Source organism: Sylvia atricapilla, chromosome 5 (genome assembly GCF_009819655.1).
Source record: "Sylvia atricapilla isolate bSylAtr1 chromosome 5, bSylAtr1.pri, whole genome shotgun sequence".
In the NCBI taxonomy this organism is placed as follows: Eukaryota; Metazoa; Chordata; class Aves; order Passeriformes; family Sylviidae; genus Sylvia; species Sylvia atricapilla.
Genome location: NC_089144.1, coordinates 44,449,030 through 44,455,417, shown reverse-complemented (window position 1 = coordinate 44,455,417; position 6,388 = coordinate 44,449,030). Strand labels below are relative to the sequence as shown.

At 48.1% G+C, this 6,388-nt stretch overlaps 1 protein-coding gene across 8 annotated transcripts in view; it reads left to right on the top strand.

The window, feature by feature from the left end:
- The first annotated feature begins 395 nt into the window (after positions 1 to 395).
- NR2C1 (nuclear receptor subfamily 2 group C member 1) overlaps positions 396 to 6,388 on the top strand; it is a 48,042-nt gene continuing 42,049 nt past the window's right edge. For 6 of the 8 annotated variants that reach the window (XM_066319292.1, XM_066319289.1, XM_066319290.1 and 3 more), the window contains exon 1: positions 397 to 503. The gene's annotated coding sequence lies outside the window, so the exon portion shown is untranslated. Of the gene's footprint in view, positions 504 to 6,388 lie in introns of all 8 variants that reach the window. The other 2 variants (XM_066319287.1, XM_066319288.1) reach the window with 2 other exon arrangements.

Sequence of the window (6,388 nt, the reverse complement as noted above, 5' to 3'; positions counted from 1 at the left end):
GGCCCTCACGGCTGTCTCACAACTCCCTGTAAGAAGGGTGTAGTGATGTGAGAGACTGGTCTCTTCTACCGCGCCTGCAGTGAGAAAACTGAAGTGGTTTTCAGCAGTACCAGGAGAGATCTCCAGATCAGAAAAATCTTTTTTCAGTTAGGATGGTCGGGCACTGGGATAGGCTGCGTCAGGGACGTCGGAGTGACCGTGGCAGGGGGTGTTTGAAGAGGACGTGGCGGTGGGTGGTGTGGTCCAGGCGTTACAGTGGCAGCAGTGCCGGCCGGACGGCGGGACCGGGCCATGCCAAAGGCCGGCTCCACCCGCGCGGAGCCCGCGGCCCCGCCCTCACCGCCGCGCGCCCGGCCGCGAGTCGGAGCGCGGGCGCAGGCGCAGAGCCCGCGGCGGGGCGGGGCCGAGCGGCGGCGGAGGCGGGGTCGCGAACTCTGACCCCCGGGAACCGGAGCCGCGCCGCCGCTAAAGAAACCCGCCGGAGCGGCCACCGGGCCCGCCAGGTGAGACAGGGACCCTCGGCAGCCAAGAGACGCCCCCCCGCAGCGGGCGCGGCCCGGCGGCGGGAGCACGGGGAGCGGGGCCGGCCGCGCTGTAACGGTGCGGGCCCGCGCGGCTCCCGGCCGCCACCGCTGCGGAGCGTGGAGCGGAGCGCGCCCGCCCCGCCTCGGGGCCCGGCCCGGCCCCGGGCGGCCCTGCGCCCCCCGACCTTTCACCTACAGGAACCGCTTGCGTGTCCCGCCGCCCCGCATCCGGGCGGCGCCGGCGGCCGCTTCCCGCGGGGGCCGGGCCGAGGAGCCGCGGGGGGAGGCGGCGGCGGGCGATGGGCGATGCCCCCTCGTGCTGGGCCCCGGCCCCGCGCAGCCATTTTGTGCGGAGCGCCGCGGCGGGGGCGGGCACGGCGCCGGCTCCGCGCCCCCGCCCCGGCAAGGCCCGGCCGGGGGAGATGTGAGGGCGGCGAGCCGGGGCGGCGGGGCCTCGGCGCATCTCCCTTTCCCCCTCCCTTTCCTTCCTCAGCGTTCTCGGGGGGTCACCGTGCCCTTCCCCGAACCCCCCCGGCCACTCTCTGCCTGCCGACGGCATCACCCCTCCGGTTTGCTCCTTTTGTGTATCCCTGGCGGCTATCAGGGTTTATTTGGATAAAGGCAGACCTGAGCAACGCCCAATTATTTTTATTGGGTCAGATGACCCTGTCGCTGTTCCTTATTTTGTCTCGTTGCGTGGGGTATTTCTTCTAAGCTGCGGAGTTTGTGGAGTCTTTAATTTTTATTTGTTACCATATATTGCTTTAAGTGTAAAAAGCACGGCCGCGCGCCCCAGGATGCGCTTACATTTGCAGGTTGTGGAGAGACTAGAGGAGATACCATGTGTTGTGCGAGTGAACTTACGCAACAGAAGAGGGGAAAAAAAGCCTTGATACTGGTTTTACTGAAAAACGAGATTGTGGACATGATTCTTGAAAAACCAAGTTAGGCATTCATTCTTATGTGAAATCTCTGATTTGAAGCTACTAATGTCAGCAGAGTGGACTCGGGAAAGTGGTGTAGCAGGAAGAACTGCATCCACACTTGTCATGGAAAAATAAGATGGGAAAAAATTCCAATAGTTTTCTGTAGGACAGCTTCCTGGTTTTGGAATCAGCCTTATACAAGTAGAAATAGAAGTATCTGATTGGTGGGAAAACATTACAATTTCTGTGCCAGTTCAGACAGTGTTCATCTGGTGACTCTTTGTAATTTTGTATGGCTTTTTCTGTAAGTTATTTTTCTGAAAATAATTCTGTGAATATTTTCTCCACCCCCTTTAGTCCATGGTTGGCAATTGTGACATGAGATGTCCAACAGAGCATTTAGCCCATGGCTTGCTCCTTGCTGTTGTACACCTTGACTCAGGGACACTTGTTTAAGTGAAGTCTTAAGGTCTGGGAAATGTTTGCCTGCTCCTCTCTGTCGCCCTTTCTCCGGAGATCTTGCTGAACCTCTGTTATCGCAGGACGAGGTATTCTCATGTGATGGTGGTCAGCTGTATGTGTGCACGTGTGTGATAATGCAGGGAAGGTAACCGAGGTCATCCGGAGGGGTGTGCAGTGCTCGGCTGCTTCTGCGCTTCCTGCGCACTGCTCGGCATGGGTGGGCACCGCCTGCTGAGTCTGCTGCGTTCTGCAGCAACAGATCAAGATGCTTATTACAGACAGAAGCTCACAGATAAATTAACTTTTCTCCTCAGTTCTTGCTAATGTTTCTGGTTTTCTTACTGGTTGTATTTTGTTGTGAAACGTACTCTTGAAGGGAACAAGCTTCATGGGAATTCTGGTATCTTTAAAAGTAGTCACATGTCAGGCTAGATTTCAGGATAGGAGGGGTTTTTTTGTTTGGGGTTTTCATGTTTTTGGTGCTTTTTTAAAAGTCGGCCCTAAGTTTACAATTTAAGGTTCTTAGCCTGCGAAGAGAAAGCCCTGAGCAACATATGTAACTCTGAAGCTGACATTGTTTTGGGGGAAAAGGAGTTGAACCAGGTGACCTACATAAGTACCTTTCAACATTAATTATTTCATGATTGTATTGATATTAAAGGTCAGGGGGAGCAGACAGGTGTGCAGGGAACCAAAACCAAACAAAACCCCACTGATATTGTAGCATGCAGTTAAATAGCTCACCTGTGAAATGCAGCTATGGAATGCTTGTAGGTAATGTGGTAGTCCAGGGAAAACTGACTTTGATCCATTATGTGAAATCTCATATTTACAATAGTAAGATTAATTTGTTCCCTATGCTTTTACTCAATTTTTGCTTTAATTTATCGTGCGCTTATTGTATTGTGTAATTAAAGTTTGTGCAGCCAGTGAATTTGCCAGAGTTTCCCTGGAGTTTGTAAAAGAAAGCATACTCCCTAAAGAAAGTAATTTGTGTCTAGTGTTTGGGTCAATAAAAGCAGTACCTCTTGCTTAAATAGGGAGTTTAACTGTATGTAAGAACTAGGCCGTGCCACATCTTAGCTTGTCCGTGTTTGTTCTGCTGGTGGATGAAGTTTGGCTCTCAGCTGGCAAGTGCTGCAGGTGGTACACGGGGTGTGTGTCTGTCCTGCTCCAGCAGCCATCCTGACTTAGGCACTTTGAATAGTAACCTTTGCTAACCTGGGTTATTTTAGCTCTCGCCTGTGGTGGGTTTAACATCCCCTGTGAAGAAGCAGGAACCTGCTGGGGAGGGTTACCTACATGCTCTGACTGGCACAGCTCTCTGCTTTTTGTCACACACAGGCTGCAGTGTGCAACCAACAGTGACTATCAGGGGAAACTAAACTGTACCTGGGTTACTTTCTGGCAGCTTTATTTTTTTTTCTTAGTGGTGTTTTGAGCTGCTTTTAGCACTTTAAAGTTTTGCCTGTACATTAGTAGGATAAAGTGACCTGCTGCAAAGCAGAATTATATCAGTAGAATTTTATGGATAAAACTGCAGAGGTACAGTTTTTTAGATTCTTACTCTTGTGTAGGCAGACCTGTCCATATTTTTATCCTTCAGTCATCATCTTTTAATTCCAGAGATTACTGCATTACTTTCCAAAATCTTAAATTAGCAAAGGATTTATATTTTTGTAAAACCAAACTCTTTAAAATTCCAGTTCTCTGAGACTGGAAGGTGGCTTGTGCTGCCTGAGTCCCATGTATCTGATTATGCAGCGTTTCAGATTTTGTAAGGAAATACGTTCCTTCTTGAAAACCATGGTCTAACAACTGCCTTTCTGTATCAATATTTAGATTTTTTTTTTTCACTTTGCTAGGCCTTCTCTAAAAGGCTGTTTACATTTGTTTAAGTTAAATTACTTTTGTTCAACTTGATAGTAAGTCAGGCTGGACTAAGCTCAGTATTTGAATGCCTTTGTCAGAAGTCAAAGTAGAAACTTGAAAAATATAAACCACCAAAAAACTAAAGCAAACCCTCTGCTGTTGTCATATTAGCCCTCATAAATGGTTATTTCATTCCAAATAAGTTGAAGTTGCTGTTAATAATTTAGCAGTGACTTTGTGATGTGAGAACTACCCCATTTACTGTGGTAATGTGTTTCCTTTGATGTATTACCTGGACAGTGTGTCAACATGACTCTTAATTGGATTTAACATGAAGATTTTTTCAGAGTGCCTTTCACATATTTGTGGAATTGAAAAAATCCCAAACCTGACAAAACAAATTCACAAATACACACCCACACCCTCTTAACAAAATCTAATCCTGTGTAGTTGATAAGAAAGGAAAAAAACAGGGAATCACAAAATGACTTGGGTTAGAACAGAACATAAAGATCATCTAGTTCAAACTGCCCTGCCGTGGGCAGGGATGCCATGTGCTACATTAGTTTGCTCAGAGCCTCATCAAACCTGGCCTTGAATGTTTCCAGGGATGGGACATCCACAGATTCTCTGGTCAACCTGTTCTATGGCCTCATCACCCTCACAGCAAAGAATTTCTTCCTAATATCTAACCTAAAGCTAGTCTCTTGCACTTGGAAGCCATTCCCCCTTGTCCTGTCACTATAGGACAGGAAAGTAAAAGCCCCCTCCACCTTTCTTGTAGGCTCCCTTCAGGTAGTGGAAGGCTGCAGTTAGGTCACCCTAAGCCTTCTCTTTTCCAAGCTGAACAATCCCAGTTCTCTCAGCCTTTCCTCACAGGAGAGGTGCTCCATCCCTCTGATCATCTTGGTGGCCTCCTCTGGGCTCTCTCCAACATGTCCATGTCCTTCCTGTGCTGGGACCCCAGAGCTGGATGCAGCACTGCAGGGGGGGTGTCACAGGAACAGAGCAGAGGGGCAGAATCCCCTCCCTCCCCTGCTGCCCACACTGCTTTGGGTGCAGCCCAGGACACGTTTGGCTCTCTGGGCTGTGAGTGCTCACTGCTGGGTCCAGCCTTTCATCCAGGAAAACCCTTAAATTCTTTGGCAGGGCTGCTGTTGATCAGTTCATCTCCCAGAATATTTACATGGGACAATGTCAGCAGTGATTTACTGGAAGGATGTGTGAGAAACTCAGTTTTGTTGTATTGGAAGTTTTACTTCTTTGTTTGGGTTTTTTGTTTTGTTTTTCCTTTTTATTTGAAGGAAGCTTCCATGGATATGCAGATGTGCAAGTTTGTAAGGGTTGTCTTAGTACTGTTGAATAGGTTGAGTACCTTCATGTATCAACTACCTCATTTATGGCTGCAGTTCAGTGAATACTTCAAATGGTCATCTTGCATAACACTGGAATGGGCAATTTGGCATTATAGAGAGGCTGGTGTAACATTTGGCTTTTTTCCAAAAATAAATGGTCTTGATTCTGCTTCTACTTGCTTTTCCTGTATTGTGTGTAACAGTTTTTGGGTGCCGGGTGAATAAAGTCAGAAGATGAGTTTACAGCTATACAACCATGAGGGCAAATGCAGAGTGGAACGAAACCAGCAGTGGGGCTACCTCTCATGAAATACTGTAATTGTACCATGGAGGATGTACTGTCTCCAAGGGTTTGGAAAGAAGCATTTGCCCTTGCTGTGCTGTGTTAGGGTGATCTTTCTGTGGCAGCTAGAAGGACCTGGCTGAACCTAATCCACTGAGTGGGGACATCTTCAATCAGATGAGCTTCCTGGTCCTGTTTTGTGGTGCAGCTTCAGCTCTAGTGCAGGGAATCAGTTTGGGGTTTTTTTCTCATTTTTCCCTCTTGCAGACTTGAGGTGGAGGTGCAGGCTCTGGCTGACAGTACCCAGGGCAGGCTGTCTCCTTACCTAGCTCTGGCATGTAGCCCATGCTCCTGTGAGTAGACTCCACTTGCAGACAGCCCCCTTTCCTTTCCTCTTCCTTCTTTTCCCAGTTGGCTGTGGGACTAGTGAGGTAAGTCAGCTCACCTGTAGCTGATGGGACAGGTGATACCAGATAAAAGAAGCAGGAGCCAAGGCCTAAAAGTGGTTTGGTGGCCCAAACTGTAAAAATGATTTGTCAGTCACCTGAAAATTTATCCTAGTGCTTCTGTTTCCTCCCACTGCAGAACTTGCTTACAAGAAAAGGTAGTGAGAGCACTGATTTTAAATTAATTGCACAGGCATGCCTATAAATGCCTCTCTTTCTGTATTGCTCTGTGCCTTTTAATTAGTCCCTTATGCTTTTGCAGTCATCTCATTTTCCCTTGCTTGCCTGCAGGTCTGGCTGCTTCAGTTTCGTGTTGTTACTTGTCCCTTATATATGCACTGTCTAAATCTTGATATCATGTGAATTTAAAAACCAGTATCTGAGTGTCAAAGGTGTCATAAATATTCCTCAGTTCATTGATAAAGACAATCTCATTCCTTTAAATATATCAACTGTTCTACCCTCTTGAACAGTGTGGTTTATAGAACAGTAATCCAAGAATAGCTCATTTAACTTGCCA